Source organism: Vespa velutina, chromosome 4 (assembly GCF_912470025.1).
Source record: "Vespa velutina chromosome 4, iVesVel2.1, whole genome shotgun sequence".
Lineage (NCBI taxonomy): Eukaryota > Metazoa > Arthropoda > Insecta > Hymenoptera > Vespidae > Vespa > Vespa velutina.
The window spans coordinates 1,744,924-1,762,423 of record NC_062191.1 but is presented as its reverse complement, the minus strand read 5'-3'; the positions used below and the strand labels follow the sequence as shown (position 1 = coordinate 1,762,423).

The 17,500-nt window shown below is 37.3% G+C and overlaps 1 protein-coding gene across 20 annotated transcripts in view; it reads right to left on the bottom strand.

The window, feature by feature from the left end:
* Positions 1-17,500, bottom strand: part of LOC124948700 (zinc finger homeobox protein 3) — a 402,750-nt gene that overhangs the window by 261,721 nt on the left and 123,529 nt on the right. For 4 of the 20 annotated variants that reach the window (XM_047492694.1, XM_047492697.1, XM_047492698.1 and 1 more), the window contains exon 1: positions 3,029-3,219. The exons of the other annotated variants lie outside the window; for them this stretch is intronic. The gene's annotated coding sequence lies outside the window, so the exon portion shown is untranslated. Of the gene's footprint in view, positions 1-3,028; positions 3,220-17,500 lie in introns of those variants that run through there. 20 annotated transcript variants of the gene reach the window in all.

Here is a 17,500-nt window from a genome sequence, read left to right as displayed (position 1 = left end):
ATTTTTCCCACTCGTACGATATAATTCTGTTTTCAATCATGTTTTATATATATTTTTTTTTATATATTTACAAATATAGTTTTGTATATAGTATATATATATATATATATATATATATATATATATATATATATATATGTATATATAGTTTTATATATGTAGAAAGAGAAAAAGAAAAAGAGAGATTATGAAAGAAGAAATGAAAGAAAATTCGCACGTAAAAACAATCTCTCTCTCTCTCTCTCTTTCTCTCCCTCTCTCACTCTCACTCTCTCTCTCTCTCTCTCTCTCTCTCTCTCTCTTTCTCTCCTTCGTCTGACACATTTCTACGTACGATTATTAAATTTCCCTCGTCGTTTTTATTAATGGCCATATCGAGTATCGCAAATCGTCTCTCTCTCACGTGGAATGGCTGATTATACCGACAAATAATTTACACGAACGTTCGAACGTTCTCCTCTTGACAGCAGACGCGTTAAGAGAATTTAAAAAAAAAGCAACAAAAAAGAAAAAAAAAGAAGAAGAAAAAAAAAGCAAAGAGAAAAAAGAGATGAAAAAGAAAGAAGAGGAGATAAAAAGGAGGTAGGCAAAAACGATTTAAAAGGAAAAAAAAAAAAAAAGAAAAAGAAAAAAATAAATCTTGCCTCTCCTTCCTTGTCAAAAGAAAGAGAATGAGGAAGAAAGGGAAAGAGGAGGAAGAGAGAAAAAGAGAAAAAGGAAGAGACAGACGGACAGATAGAGAAAGAGAGAGAGAGAGAGACAGAGAGAGAGAGAGAGAGAGAGAGAGAGAGAGAGAGAGAGAGCATGAGGTGTGAAGGAAAGGTGGGAAAGAGGGAAAGAAAGAGGGAAAGGAAGAGGGGGAGAGAGAGTGTGTGAGGAGGGGGAGAATGTCATTCATAAAATATCACGATGTAAAGGAAATTTCGTTCGGGAGGATATTAAATCGCGAGGTTGACGCTCGATCCATCCAAAGACGATTCGTCTTTCGTCTCGACCTTTCACCTTCGTCCACTCTTTCACGTTGGTTACGAAATAAACGAAAGAGGAAATCGTGAAAGAGAAGGATAAGAAGAAGAAGAAGAAGTAGAAGAAGAATAAGAAATATGACGAAGTAGAGGAAACGAAGAAGGAGAAGGAGGAGGAGGAGAAGGAGGAGAACTCGAGGATGGTATTATATTGCGAAATCGTTTCTGGAAATAATGACGGGTGTCGAGCCATGCGATTTGCATTTCTAATTACCTCGTGGCATGCCGTTAATAAGTAATTAATGAGAGAAGGCCGAGCACGATTATGATGACGATGACGTAATCGCGAGCGGTCGTAACGACGAGCGTTCATCGATCGCCGATTAATCAACTTCTTCGTTCCTATCTCTATCTTTCTTTCTCCATCTCTCTTTCTCTCTCTCTCTCTCTCTCTCTCTCTCTCTATCTATCTATCTCTCTTTCTCTTTCTATCTTTTCCGTTTCATGCGCACCTGCGCCGGACGAGAACCCTCTTCAACGATAATTCTTCATCATCGTACGATAATTACGGCTTTTATGAAAATATTATAATTATTCTTTTTTCTTTTTCTTTTTCTTTTTCTTTTTTTTTTTTTAGATAAAAATAAAAAAATATATACATATATATACATATACATATACATATATATATAAGAAGAAAAAGAAAATGACGTTTTGACAAATTTTCATTAAATTCGTAGCATTCGTTTAATTTTAAATGATATAACGATTTATGTACGTTTATATGCTATGTATGTATGTATGTATGTATGTATGTATGTATGTATGTATGTATGTATGTATGTATGTAAGTACTTTTATGTAACATATGTATAAATATTTGTGTGTGTATATCTCGTTAAGAGAGAGAAAGAAAATGAAATAAAGAGAGAGAGAGAGAGAGAGAGAGAGAAAGAGAAAGAGAGAAAGACATAGGTACTTACTGTGCTCTAGTAAAACTTTTCGCTCGGTTACCATATGATTCTTACACTTTTAATCGTGAAATAGTAACTATGCTCGTGCATTCTAATCTATAGCGACATTTGTCATAAGTATTCACGATATATATATATATATATATATATATATATATATATATCGAAGAAAGAGAACGAAGGTGTGGGATATAGGAAGGAAGTTAATAAAAAAAACAAATAGACCATGTTAACTCTTTGAAAACATTTCTTCCTCGATCCGATCCGATCCGATACGATCCGATACAATTTATCATATCTATATCGATCGAACTTGACGACTCGGAAATATCTGTCTCCCTCTACCTCTCTCTCTCTCTCTCTTTTTCTCTCACAGACAAACACACATACGTACACACACACACACACACACACACACACACGCACACATATACACATACACATATACTCTTTAAAACTGCAAATTACCTCTACCTGTACCGAATGGAGTAATTTTTGCGCGGCAAAAAAGAAGAAAACAGAAAGAAAGAAAGAAAAAAAAGAGAGGAAAAAAGAGAAAGAAAACTGTAGTACGAATCGTACGTATGTGAAACACATCGATACAAACTAGTCCAAACTAAGTTTAATCCGTAGCCTTTTACCGTAATAACCGTCGGTAAGAGCACGCCTTGACGTACATATACATACTTATATCGAGTGCAACAAAGAAGAGGAGAGACATTAAAATCATTCGCACTATGGGTAAGTGGTATATAAAGAGAGAGAGAGAGAGAGAGAGAGAGAGAGAGAGAGAGAGAGAGAGAGAGAGAGAGAGAGAGAGAGAGAGAGAGAGAGAAAGTTCGAGGAAAACGTTCGATCGAAATCGAAGTTAAGTTCGGACTAAACGTTTATATTTATTCCAAGGAGTCACAAGTTTTGTCCGGAAAACTTGCGAGAAAGAACGAAATAAATAAATAAAGAAAGAAAAAAGAAAGAAATAAAGAAAGAAAAAAAGAAAGAATGAGCGACAGATAGACATTCGAAGGATTCGTTTAATTTCACTGAACTATCACAAAAACGATGATGACGATGACGATGAGATCTACCTACAGACTTAGTGATCTTCGTTCGATGATCCTTCATGATCCCTCACATAGATTCTTCTCTCTTGAAAGCACGTCCCTCTTCCGTTTCCTCACACGTTTCCTCCTCTTCACACGATATATATGTATATGTATATGTATATATACACATATATATAAATATATACATATATATATATATATGATAAACAATATTGACAAGAGAATAATATACGTAAATATATATATATATATGTGTGTGTGTGAAACAATACAAAAAAAAAACAAAACTAACACGCGATATGTAATGTATAAGAAAGAAAGAGAGATAGCGATAGTGATAGTAATAGATATATAGAGATAGTGACAGTAGACAAAAATAGAATATTATTATATCAGCGACGTGTCGGCGAGGAGATAAAAAGAAGCGGTTGTTAGCACGATATTATTATATATCCGGTGGCGCTGTCGTCGACGACGACGGCGGCGGCGGCGACGACGACAACGACGACGACGACGACGACGACGACGACGACGACGACGACGACGACGACGACGACAACGACGACGACGACGACGACGGCGGCGGCGGCAGCGGCGACGGCGACGGCGACGACGTCGACGAGGACGGTGTCGTCGCGCGACACACACGTGGTGGGGGCGTCTGCGGGCGCTACGGCAGAACTAAGGGGTTGTTTGCCCCGTCGCACGGCTCCGGGGGGTCTCACTCGCTTTTGCCACCCCACCAGCCGAGCTATTTTGCATAGGGCCTGCGCGTCGAAGCCGTACCCGCTCCTTCTTCCACCTACCCACCCTCTCTCTCCCTCTCTCTGTCTCTCTTTCTTTCTCTATCTATCTATCTGTCTCTTTCTTCGTCTTAGCCCCTACCACTTGGTATCAACGAAGAGAGGGGTACACTTCTTCGATTTGTCGAATCCGCGTTTCGCGGCTCTCTTGGCCTCCCGCGAAGGGAAAAGAGCTTCGATTTCTCCCCTCAGTCACCCCTTCCACTTTTATCCCTCTTTCTCTATCTATCTATCTAGATATCTACCTATCTATCTATCTATCTATCTATCTATCTATCTATCTATCTATCTATCTATCTGTCTGTCTGTCTGTCTGTCTATCTGTCTGTCTATCTATCTATCTATCTCTCTTTCTCTTTCTTCTTCGTAATCGTCTCAAGACTTCTTATTTATCTCGTTGCCTCGGCACGAGCTCGTCTTCCTCATTTCCACCCCGCTTACCCCATCATCACCCCTCTATCCCTACGCGACATCGAGAAAAAGACAGAATCTCGGAGCAACGTTTGACCTCGGCTAGCGAACTTCCGGTGCCTTCGTAATTTTCAAATCCTATAGATATTATACTAACACTGTCAAATCGATGCTTTCCTTTTTATCCTCTTACTATACATACATGCATGCATACATACATACATACATACATACATACATACATACATACATACATACATACATACATACATACATACATACATACATACATACATACATATATATATAGATATATACAGGATTCTTAAAGATTAAGGCAGTTACCTACTTTAGAAAAATTGTGTCAAGGATCGCTGTTGATTAATACGATCTAAAAGTAATGGAAATTCCTCTTTGCGAAAAGTTGCGGACTTTATTCCGTTTACGTCTTAAAAAGAAAAAAAAGGTAAGGGATTTATCATTGTATCTATATTTATACATTACGTATCGCATAAGACTTATGAGAAATTTCTCTTATTGTTCGCATTTTCTACTTCGAATTAGCAAAACTCCTTACTAGCGTATAAACGCGAAGAGGAATCGCGCGATAAATAAGAATAAACGCTTATAACATTTATATCATCCTTTTTACGATCCTTTATCTCTCTTTCCCCTTCTTCCTATTCTACTCTTATTTATTTATTTATTTATTTATTTATTTATTTATTTATTTGTATTTTTCTTTCCTTTTCCTCCCTATTTCTCGATCTTCTCTTTCTCTTCTTCCTTCCCTCCTTTTCTTTCATTCTTCGCAAGAAAGTCTCGTCGACGATTTTGCATTCGCGACGCCGACTTCGTATCCTTGAAAAGTAGATTTATGATCGGGGTCGATGGTTGCGCTTTGGTAAGAATAACTACCGTTCTTTCGTCGGCAAATTTAAATAATGGCATCTAGTAGTCCGGTTGAATCTTATATCTCCTTATGATTCACGAAAGAGAATAGAACTGTCTCCGTTCAAAAGAGAAAGAAAAGAAAGAAAGAAAAAAAAAAAAAAAGAAAAGAAAACGGAGAAAAGAAAAAGAGAAAAGAAAGATTTCGGAAAAACTCAAATAGGAGCTGGGATCGTAGAAGAGAGAGGAAAGAAGAAAAGAAGAAGGAAAAAAAAAACGAAGAAAAGAATTACAATCTACAAAAAATGCATTCTCATTGGAATTTCGTATAATCTTTAATGACATACGCGAATAAGTAATTGATATATCTACGGTCAGACAAATTTATTACATTATGTGCTGTATACTCTAAATCGTTAGAGTTTACTGTATCGTTAGTTGACCGTAGCGCGTTAAAGAACGCGTTGGAGGAATACCGAGGAAAATCGAGGGGATGAGATTGTTGGCCAATCAACGAGGATCGACGCCTTCTAAAGGCAGGCAAAAGGGTTGCAGATTCGCAGATTCGTAAGAGATAGGGAGAGAGGACGAGAGTGAGCGAGTGGATGGTGAAGTTAGTTAACGCCTCCGCGTAATTAAGCGAAAGCAGGAGCGAGACTCGGTATCGTACAGAGAGACAGGAAAGTTTCACGGGTCTCTAGGCTCCAGCCAATCAAAAGAGAGAGAAAGAGTAAGTTCCGTTGGAAGGGAGCTTGGTTAGCGCATGTATAATTAGCACTGAGCGAGACCAGACGAGACGAGACGAGACGAGACGAGACGAGAAGAGAGAGAAATTGAGAGAGAGAGAGGGTGCGGGAGGCCGAGCAACTCTCTCGGTGGAGGACAGGGTGGAGTCACCCCATCGGCGCATGTGCCAGCATCCCTTGGAACCGGAGATATAATGTATTCATAACCGTAGCCGCCCAAAGCATACCTCCTGTTTTCTCAACCTACGCCAATACTCTTAGCCAATCGATTCCCTTATTTGACTTTTTTCTCGATCGATCCTATAAAAGACGCTTTAGAAAAGTGAAAACCCACCTTCCAGAAAAGTTTCCTCACGGACAAATTCGAACCTTAAAATTATTCTACATAGATATAGTATTGCGTTAAAATATCAATATGTATGTATATATGCAATACATGTATATATATATATATATATATATATGCGCGGGCGCACGTGTGTGTATATATACACATGTATATGTAAACGAGACTCGATCAATAAATCATAATACTTGCATACATTTTACATGTATCAATTTATCTCTTATTATAGATAATGACGTATAGAAAATTAGAATGAAATTTTGTTTCTCTCGATATCGTCGTAATAACGAGAAGCAAACATTAGAAAGGAGCCTTAGAAAAAGGGAAGCTATTTACCGGATGGTTACTTCTCGATAAAGCTGGCCGTCGTCCAGGTAAAATCGACGGGATCTTGCATCGTACGAGATCGAAGGCGAGAAGATAAAAAGAGAAAAAGAAACGGAGATAGCGAGATAGTGTAAGAAAAAGAGAGAGAGAGAGAGAGAGAGAGAGAGAGATAAGGGTGACTTTTTCGCGCGCGCGTTTCACCGCTGGTGTTCCGTGTATTTTGGTCCGGATCCTAGATAACTCAGTGTGCTTTTCCGGATGCTTGAGCACGACACATGTCCTGACCGACTAGACCTTTTCTTTACTCCCTGTTTTCACGTAGATATGTATGTGTGTGTGTGTATGTATGTATGTACGTATGTATGTATGTATGTATGTATGTATGTATGTATGTGCGAAGGGTCCGGTCACCGCAGAGGATACGAGAAGGAAAAGATATCGTGGAGTGAGAATTTTCTCCTTCTCTCTCTCTCTCTCTCTCTTTCTCTCTCTATCTATCTATCTATCTCTATCTATCTATCTCATTCTCTCACACTCATTTTGCGGTTGGAAAGGCCCTCCAGCGGGACACCTTGTAATCCCTCGCAATTAGGAATGAGTTTTGGTCATCAACCAGCCTTTCCTATACCTTATTCCGTTCCTATATTTCGCCTGAAAATGATGCACGCGCACAAATATCCACGTAAGTATGTATATATATATATATATATATGTGTATTTACGTATATATCCTGTATATATATATATATGAGAAACGGCGACCCTTCAATATAACATTATTATTTCTCTGCTTAATTTCGTTTCATTGCCTTATAACCATTCTCTCTCTTTCTCTCTCTCTCTCTCTCTCTCTCTTTCTTTCTTTCTCTCTTAGGTACTAATTTTGTTCTCTCTCTCTCTCTCTTTCTCTTTTTTTCTCTAAGGTACGTAGAACTCAATGCAGTCGATTCGTACGATTACTCCCGTTATATAGACCTTTGACGCAATTATATTTCAGCCCTTATGACGTCTCGTTAACTCCGTCAATCTACCCCTCTCTATTCTCTCTCTCTCTCTCTCTCTCTCTCCTTCTTATCCCTTGCCCGTCATCCCTCCTCCTCTCCCCCCAATTCTCTATCCACTCCCTGAAGAGAAAAATAAAGTGAAAGGGAGAGAGTATATTATTCGATCGTCGAAAAGTCACACATGAATTTTATACATCAATGATATCTAAAAATGAATCTAAAGTAATATACATACATACATACATACATACATACATACATACATACAATAATGCGCATAGAAAAAGAAAGAGGGAGAGAGAGAGGGAGAGAGAGAAAGAAAAAAAGAGAGAATCTTTTACGAAGAAGAGACTTTGCCCTTTCGTACTTTTGAAAGGTTCGTTGGTAGTATCGATCGACAGTAGTGGAACGCGTAAGCCACTTCCTTCCACGAAAACGCGTTTGTAAATAATTACGCGTTGGCTAGTAAAAGGGTTTCGAAGACTTGGAATCCATGAAACGAAGTTCGTTTCGACGAACAAATTGATCCTCTCTCTCTCTCTCTCTCTCTCTCTCTCTCTCTCTCTCTCTCTCTTTCGTTTCCTCTTTCTCGGTTAAACGTAAAATCATACGTGCTCGATAAATACGTGTACTAACTCGTAGTTTCTATTGTTCCGTGAAAAAAGGAGTGATGTGTAATATAATATATATATGTAACTCTGTCTTTCTCTCTCTCTCTTTCTCTATATATATGCGTGTATATATATATATATATATATAATGTATATACATAAGTTGTACGCTCGTACGATTACAAACGAAGATAACGTAATTGTAGTCGCAACCGTGACATGCTACACTGCAACAATTTCCTGTGCCGCGGAGTATTTACACTGGTATATAAAGGGGTTGAAAGAGAGAACGAGAGAGAGAGAGAGAGAGAGAGAGAGAGAGAAAGCCGATTCTTCTACGAGAGATGTTAAAACGCGATGCAGATTTATCGGCTTAATTGACACGTAATTTCCAACGATAAGGTCGATATTTTTCGTCTGTGCATAAAAAAAGAAAAAAAAAAGAAAAAAACAGAAAGAAAAAGAAGAAGAAGAAGAAGAAGAAGAGGAAGAAAAAAAAGAAACATTAAAGGAGGGAGAAAAACAAGAAGGAAGATGCGAAATATTACATTCGTAAAATGTCAGCTGGCCCGTCGGCGATTTTGATAGATAGAATTAATCAGAAAAAAAAAAAGATATTAATTATGGCATCGGTGATAATAACGATGATGTAATCTTACTATAAATAATTTATTCAAAATGTAAACGCTAATTGAGAGATTTGAAGTGCAAAGTAACGAAACGAGGAAGGAAAGGAAAAAGAAAAGAAAAGGAAAAAAAAAAAAGAAGAACAAACAAAAAAATAGTGACTCAAACGATCGCTTCGTAAAAATAAGTATATGAGATTGAACGAGGGAAAAAAAAAAAAAAAAAAAAAAAAAAAAAAAACAAAAAACAAAAATCAAAGAAGTTAAAAAAGAAGAAAGAAGACGAAGGAGGGAGCGTGGGGCGGTGGGTGGGGGGAAGGGAGCGTAGAAAAAAGAATGAAAGAAGAAGAAAAAAGAAAAGGAAAGGAATAAAACACGAAATAAAGAATCAATCGCAGTTAAGAACTCGCGAGTAGTAAACGCAACTATAGTTAAACGCGTAGGAAGAGATTATATTTAAATAGACTCGTAGGAAAGGCTCAAGGTGGCGCGTCCAGGCTGGCAAGTACCGTGCGTAAAATTGCAAAAGTTAATAATCCCGGTGGTGGTGGGTGCCTCGCAGGAACGTAATAAGCCGTGACTTTAACCCCGATGCACGGGCACAACGTGCACAACTTACCCAACCCATCGAAACGATGTGTGTTGTCCACCGTTTTCCTCGAGTTTCGCCATATTCTCTACGTATACATGTATACAGTATCTACGTGTACGAGTATTATATATATATATATATATATATATATATATAATACACACATACATCTATATATATATATATATATATCTGTACAGTTAACTTCTCATGTCGCGTTCCACGATACAACATACCAACACATGGACACATTTCATGTTGAAGATTTCGCGTGTTGGTGGTAGACTCGATGTTTTTAATAAGCGTTGCAGACTTTTAGAGAGGACATAGGGGGGAGAGAGAGAGAGAGAGAGAAAGATATAGCGCGAGCCGCCCTTTTCAAAAGGGACCTTCTCTTTCCTTTTTCGACGTCATCGTAGTCGTTCTTGTGCGTCTTACGTGATGGTGGTGGTGGAGGGGGGGGGGTTCTTAGTCGTACGAGTATCTAGGAAAAGAGCGATAGCGAGATAAGAGAGAGAAAGAGAGAGAGAGAGAGAGAGAGACCAAGAGAAAGAGATGGATGAAATGGTATGAGAGGGTGTAAGTATCGACGTGGTCTCTAATTAACTCGCACGAGTTCAAGAAGGAGGAAGGGGTGCGAGCTGTCGGTTACTCGTCGTTGAAAGAAGACGATGAAGAAGATCAGGAGGAAGGTGTGTAACACGGAGCAGCCATTGGCCGTTCCTTTTTGGACTTAAGGACGATGCACCGGGTTGCGAGAAGCTAGCTAGCTAGCTAGGTAACGTAGCCTAGCCTAGCCTAGCCTAGCCTAGCCCACCTAGCTATGGGATGGCTTGTAATCCCAAGAAAATTTCATTACGTCGACGCTAATAATTCAACTCGCTCGTCTTTATAACCAACCGTGGCCTTTTTTAAAGCGTTCCTTCCTTCCTTCCTTCCTTCCTTCCTTCCTTCCTTACTTACTTACTTACTTACTTACTTTCTTACTTACTTTCTTACTTACTTACTTACTCCTTTCGTTAGTTTTAGGTGTGACTACGTCCTGATATCGGACTTTAACCTCGCCATGTCACGAATTTCGTGACCAAATGCGTCTTGGTATATATATATATATATGTGTGTGTGTGTGTGTGTGTGAGTGTGTGTATGTGTGTCTATGTCTACCTATTTATCTTCGTTGAAGCACGCTTTTGTTAATTAAAATCTATGATATGTTACTCTACTGTCTTGATTGATCTGTTCGTATAAAAGGATCTTTTTACGAAAAAAGAACGTGAAGATTTTGATCATTTAAAAGCCGATTAATATAATTTTGATAACGTGTAGATCGACGAATTCTCATTGACACGTTCGGTTCCTCAAAGGTCGGCAAGAAAACTGAGCCTTATTGAGCTGTACCAAATATTTGTTTACGCGTTCGCGTGTGTACGAAAACAGTAAGAACGTTTACGTACGCGTGTCCTATCGTAACGTAAATATAAATAATGTTCTTTGAGTATTTTTCGACAACGAAATATATATATATATGTATGTGTGTGTGTGTGGATGTGTATATATGTTACTTATCAATGAATAATCTATAGATATTCGTTATTAATGAACATTAATAACAAATAATTATTATTTTATCGAGACGATGAATAATATAAAATTAATAAGGAATAAAATTTATGTATGTTTTTCGAATTATTTACTGTACGATAAGAAGAAGAAGACGACGAAAAAAAAAAAAAAAAGAAAAGCTGAAAATTGAATCCCCAGCAGGTGTAACCGTAGAAAATTGTTTCTCTCATTGAAATAACCGTTTAATGTTTAATGGTGTTCAAGTTGTCGAGGCAAATCCTTTGGATCGCATATCCCTGAACTTTAATCATCGCGACATCATAAATCGCCTCGAGTGTCTCGTGCACACATGCGTTCAAACATCGATGAAAAATCTTTCATTGATCTTGGTTTTCATTGATTAATGATATCTCACGAGTAGAAGAAGAAAAAGAAAAATAAGAAGAAGAAGGAGAAGTTTATGTTATACGCACGTAGACAGAAAAAACATAAGAGAGAGAGAGAGAGAGAGAGAGAGAGAGAGAGAGAGAGAGAGAGAGAGATAAATAGAAGAAGAGTATTCTTATGTGTGTACGGCCCTGAACTTTAGCCGCGATTAGATCGGTGTAAATTGCAATGTGGTGCACGTCGAGCATATCCATTGCCAATGGCCGGCCATTTCCATTGAATATTCTTTTCATGAATTACATACCTAAGAAACGTCCTCGCACCTCCGCAGTCGATAAATCGTGACGAGAACGCGAGATATCGAATATACCGGCCAGTTCTAATGTTTATAATCTAATCACGAAGTCGGGCTAACGAGCTAAACGAAATATAAATGGACCCTTTCTAAAAAAATCCTAAAACCTTCGTTCGAGATCGAACCAATCTATTTTTCGTTCGTTCGTTCGTTCGTTCGTTCGTTCGTATCACGTTCCTCGTATTGTCCTAATTTCTCAATCGATTTTTATAACGCGTTTGACATAAGAACGAATTCGAGTTCGAAATTTTTCATTGATATCAATGAGAATGAATGATAGAGAAGGGAGGAAGAGAAAAATAAAATTCTTACCGATTCCTATGTCGAAGCATAAATCAATATACATATATATATATATATATATATATATGTATATATGTATATATTTCTTGGGCACAGTTAAATGCACAATACGTGTGTAGATTTTTTTAATATTAATTAATCATAGATCGAGAACGATTTCATTTTCCCTCACTTAAATATTCCTTAAATTTTATTTTGAAAATAAACACACGGATAATCATTCCTCAATGCTTTTACGTTGCGTTACGTTGTACGACATTGCGCGAAGGAGAAATGCTCTGATGAAAAAACAAAACAAAAAAAAAAGGAATATACAAAGAGAGAGAGAGAGAGAGAGAGAGAGAGAGAGAGAGAGAGAGAGAAAGAGAAACAATTCGATTTTCCGATCTTGGGGTGGACGGGGGTGAGTTTAGGAAACGTACGCATGAAAATGTTAAGCGTCTTCGAGATGATGCGAGTATTGGGAGCTCGTAAAAGCGGAAACAATCCTTGGAATCGGAAGAAAAAGGCTCGAGAAAAAGAAGAGGAGGGGGGCAAAGAGTAGGTGAAAGAATGAGAGAAAGAAAGGGAAAAAGAGAGAGAGAGAGAGAGAGAGAGAGAGAGAGAGAGAAAGTATCGTCGTTCGATTAAGGTCGGAGCTTGGAATTTTTCCAAGGCGCGATCGCGGCTTCATCGAGCACCCTCTGCTGCATCACATTAATGATATTGATTCGGAAAAATACAATCAGCTTCCCCCTCTCGCTACCATCACCGCTCTACTCCCCTTCTCCTTCTTCAACCCTCACCATCCCCATCCACCGAGCACGCCGTTGCCCGTACAAACCAGCACTATTCTCGAGCATTGTGCTCGTTTCGCTATTCTTCCTGTTATTTCAACACATACACGGACACACACACACAGACACAGAGAAAGAGAGAGAGAGAGAGAGAGAGAGAGAGAGAGAGAGAGAGAGAGAGAGAGAGAGAGAGAGAGATAAACACATGTTCGTCAAATTGTGTGTAATACCTTTGAAATATACGTATTTACACATAGATACAAAGACAGACACATACACACACATACATACATATTTATTCTGTTCATTCGATGATCTTTACGTACCTTCATTAGATACCAGAAACGATTTCTTGTTAATATCGAGAGGGTGCTTGTTTTTCCTCCTTCGCACTCTCATTTACACACTAATATCCTATCTTATTTTCTTCAGGGATTTTTCCTTGCACATACCTAACTTATATCTCGATTCGTACCGAAAAAAGATAATTTTTCTTCAAGATTTTCTATATACCATTGATTTATATATATATATGTGTGTGTGTATGTGTGTGTGTATTTATGTACACAACACACATACATATATATATATATATATTTCTTCGTAGAAATACAGTTACCTCCCTCTCGATTTCTTCTTTTTCGATCGTTCGAGATTTTATAAGTTATCGAATTGTCTCTTTTTTTTTTTCTTTCCCTCTATTTTTTTCTTTTCCTTTCTCTCTCTCTCTCTCTCTCTCTCTCTCTCTCTCTCTTTCTCTCTCTCTTTAAAATTTATGGACTCCTCTAATACAAAAATGAAGAGCCGATATTATCGTTAAAATAAAATTCGAAATACAAAACAGTTCGAAGTGTCTGAAAGAAATGTCGATCGATGAATTACAACGATAATAATAATAATAATAGTAATAATAATAATAATAACATCTACAAATATATTAACCTATCGAAGAAATAATAATCTTGTATCACAATTCATGCCATTATATATACATATATACGATATATACGTGTTAACATCCAATAAATATTATCCATGTATGTCGAACGAAATTAATGAGAATCACATAGGGCGTTAATTTATCTTGACGATGTGCCGAAGAAAAAAGGGAAAAGAAAGAAAGAAAGAAAGAAAGAAACAAACAAACAAACAAATAAACGAACAGACAAACGTGAAAAAAAAACTAAAAGAGAAAAAAGGAGGAGGAGGAGGAGGAGGAGGAGGAAGAAGAAGAAGAAGAAGAAGCAGAAGCAGAAGTATAGAAGAAGAAGAAAAAAATATCGAATCGGTGAAGCGCAAAGAATGAAAGAAAGAAAAAAAAAAAGAAAAAGAAAAAGAGAGAGAGAGAGAGGGAGAGAGAGAGAGAGAGAAAACGAGGAACGATAATAACAGGGAGGAATGAGAAAATCATGTAGCAAATGAAGCCACCAACGCCGTTGTTCCTGAAACGAATCCTACGTGTCAGGATTGCGAGAGAGTCAAAGGCGAGCCGGCTTTAATTCTACGACAGTAAAAACTTAATCAAAAGGTACGGCTTGAGGAGAAACGAAACTCGAAAAAGGATAGAAAGAGAGAGAAAGAAAGAAACGCACTAATAATCGACGCGTAATAACTTCCTCGAATTATCATCAGCAACTTTCTGCTCGTCCAACACGAAAGTGAGCATCAATTTGCCTTTTTCGATGTGACTCTCTTCCTCTTTCCTTCCCTTCACTCTCTCTTTCTCTCTCTCTCTCTCTCTCTCTCTCTCTCATATATTTAAGATTATACATATATATATATATATATATATATATATATATATATTTAATATACACATGCATGTATTCATGTATATATGCATATATACGTACATCGAACGCGGTGAGATCGTAGGAACCGATTTTAAATTCGAATGCTCGTTCGGGCGCGGCTCGGTCAGACTCTCTGGCAGACAATTCGCGGAACGATTAATCATATTAATTGCAGCGAGAGAGTCGAGCAACCGCGGCATGCCATTCGAGGCCCGGCTAGGTTAAGCTGCTTAATTATAAATTGTAATTAGTGCTCGCACAGCCTGACCACGATCAATTAACAATGTTCCCCTCTTCTTTGCCGCCGCTCACTTTCTCTCTTTCTCTCACTCTTTCTCTCTATCTGTCTATCTATCTCTTTCTAACAATTTTTTTCGTTCAATCTTTTTAACTTTTATTTTCTTTCTTATGTACTATGTGCGTCCTCGTCGCCCGGTGGCTATTAATTATTAATTGCTGACCAGAAGAGTGCGCATCCGGCCGTTTCGAGGCGACACTCGACCTCACTTTACTCCTCTTCTTCTAACCATAGTTACGTACGTTCCTTTACGATACTCCATCTCTTTCTTTCATCCTTTCTTTATTTTTATTTCGATCAATTTTATACACACACATATATATATATATATATATATACACATACACCTCTTCTATTTGACATTTCGTTTTTTTTTCTTTTTCTTTCTCTTTCTTTTTCTCTCCCTGTCTTTTTCTTCTTTTCTTTTTTCACTTTATTCCTTTTTATTTTACACCCTTCACATATACGTAATTATCAGTTTCGTCAATTATTTATACCGATTCGATATATTAAATAAATAAATAAATAAAAAAAAAAAAAAAAAAAAAAAAAAAAAGAAAAGAAAAAAAATGAACGTAATCTTCTCTCGTTCGTCGGATTATTAATAATTATTCCAATTAATTCTCCAAATGATTAGTAAGAGAATTCTTTTTTCTATGTATTCGTTTCTTTTTTATTCTTTTTTTTTTTTTTTTTTTTTTTTTGCCTTTTTTTCGTACGAACATCAGACAAAGAAGTAGGGAATGAAAAAAAAAAGAAAGATGAAAATAAATAAAACTGTCTTCCTTCGAAATAGAACAGTTAATTTATTACTGGGTCTCGCATAATTGCCACGAATTAAGGAATTTAAGTAGTAACGTACACACGAAAAAACTAAGACACTGGTATGATATTGAAAGATAAAAAGATAGACAGAGAGACACATACACATACACACACACACACGCAGAGAGAGAGAGAGAGAGAGAGAGAGAGAAAGTGAGAGAGAGAGAAAGAGAAAGGAAGAGAGAGAAAGAAAAAGAGAAAGAGAGAGAAGGCGAGAGCGCTCATTAATTGGCCTCGCTTGATTGCCACTTGCCGTCCGCTAAGCACTAGATTGTAAACACTCGCTCGTTAATTGTACGTCGAGTGTCGCGCGACGACTCGTCCCTATGGCTCCGAGCCGATAATTAAGCCTCCCCAGATACGCGACGTAACGGGTTAGGAAGAAGTCAGACCACTTTTTATTTTTCTTATTATTTATTTTTCTTTTATATATACACATATATATATATATATATATATTTCTCTTTCTTTTCTACTTATATTATTCTCTTTCACCATTCTTTCCCCCTCCACTCCATTCTTCTACAATTTTTTTTCCCCCGAATAACATTACGAAAAAAGATATGTGTCGTACGATAGATAGAAATTAATGATATTTTTTTTGTCTGAATGATATCTCTCTCTCTCTCTCTCTCTCTCTCTCTTTCTGTTTATCTGTCTGTCTGTCTGTCTGTCTGTCTGTCTGTCTGTCTCTTGTTAAAAACATTCATTTTAATTCATCGAAAATCATAAGATCTTTTTTGAAATTAAATAAACATCATTACGTGGATTGCACAACGACAGACTTTATTGATTTATGAAGGTAAAGAGAAAAAAAAAAGGAAAAAAAAAAAAAGAAAGAATTATAAATGAATCAATAAATAAATAAATTGCAAATTATAGATGAATATTTTCATATTTTAAATTCTCTATACATCAGTACATCGTAAAGTTTTATTATTTGTTTAATGGCCTAACCTATCGATTGTGATTTTCCATCTTTTCTTTTTCTTTCGTTTCTTCTACTTTTTTCTCTAATTCAAAAAAATATCGAATCTAGGAATATGAGGTGTCTATAATGAGGAAAAAGAAAAAAAAAAAAATAGAGCAAAAAAAGAAAAAGGGAAAAAAACTCTGTCATTATTATCCATGAAAATTGATCTCTCAGTTAAATACGGTACATTGAAAGCGGAAAAAAGGGACATTGAAAAAAAGAAAAAAAAAAAAAAAAACGAAAAAAGAAAAAAGAAGAAAGTAGTATGGTGCGACATTCGCGAGTAATAAATTGTTTTCGCGTGCCCGTTATATACCTATACCTATGTACAACGTTCGCGTTGGAAATAACATTAACGTGCGAAAAGACAATTAAATGAGCGAGCGAGACAGTGCGAGGCAGAGAGAGAGAGAACGAAAAAAAAAATTAAAAAAAAAAAAAAAAATAAACAGAGGATAAAGAAGAGACAAACGGACGGACGCAGAAACGTGGCCAGGACGGAGGACGGTGGGAGGGGGCGGCGGATTGATGGAGATGGGAGGTGATGGTGGAAGGGGGCGGGGAGGGGGGAGGGATAGGAAAAAGAGGTAGAACATAAAACGTGTCCCGATCAGGGTGGATAACAGGCGGAGCTTCAGGATAAAGATACCGTAGGTATTTATTTCGATTTAATCGTCGCACAGGATCGCTACCAACGGCAAGGACACGCGTCTGGGTTGTGGCCGCACAACACTATAATCTATTACTTTTTAATGCACCGGGGCAGTAGATTTTAAGGACTCTCGCGAAAGGGCCACCCGATATGGTAGAGAAAAAGTGATGAAGAAAAAAAGGCGAAGGCGGAGTAGATATGGAGGTGGAGAAGAA